Source organism: Corvus brachyrhynchos, unplaced genomic scaffold (assembly GCF_000691975.1).
Source record: "Corvus brachyrhynchos isolate BGI_N302 unplaced genomic scaffold, ASM69197v1 scaffold141, whole genome shotgun sequence".
Lineage (NCBI taxonomy): Eukaryota > Metazoa > Chordata > Aves > Passeriformes > Corvidae > Corvus > Corvus brachyrhynchos.
In genome coordinates, this window is record NW_008236186.1 from 149,081 (window position 1) to 149,595 (window position 515).

A 515-nucleotide genomic window follows, 5' to 3' on the forward strand; every position below is an offset into this window, starting at 1 on the left:
TCCACAAGGGCCCCATAACCAGATCCCCCCAACCCCGGGACCCCTTTATCACAAATTACCCCCGGGAGGGGGGGACCAAGCCCCCACCCCTAAAGGCCCCATATCCAGACGCCCCTTCCCGGGATTCCCCCCCTAAATAGCTCTGTGTCCAGACTCCCTCTGAGGGATTCCCCCGAGGACCCCAAATCCAGACTCACATCTACACATCTTGCAAAAGGACCCACATCCAGACCCCTCCCAAGAATCTCACAACCTCCCCCAAAGGACCCCAAACCTGCACCCCCTCCGGATCCCACGTTCTCCCCCGACAAAGCCTCAGTATCCAGATAACCCGTTCAAAGATCCCACATCCATGCCCCGCATTCCCCCGCCTCGGGGACTTCCCCCTTACTCCCCCCAATACTGAACTCTCTCCTCCAGCACCGATGTCACCCCAAACAACCCTTCCAGGCTCCAACCCCTCCCTAAGCAAAACGCCCGGGAGAGGCCGGGGGGGGCAAAAGCCCCCCCCTGCT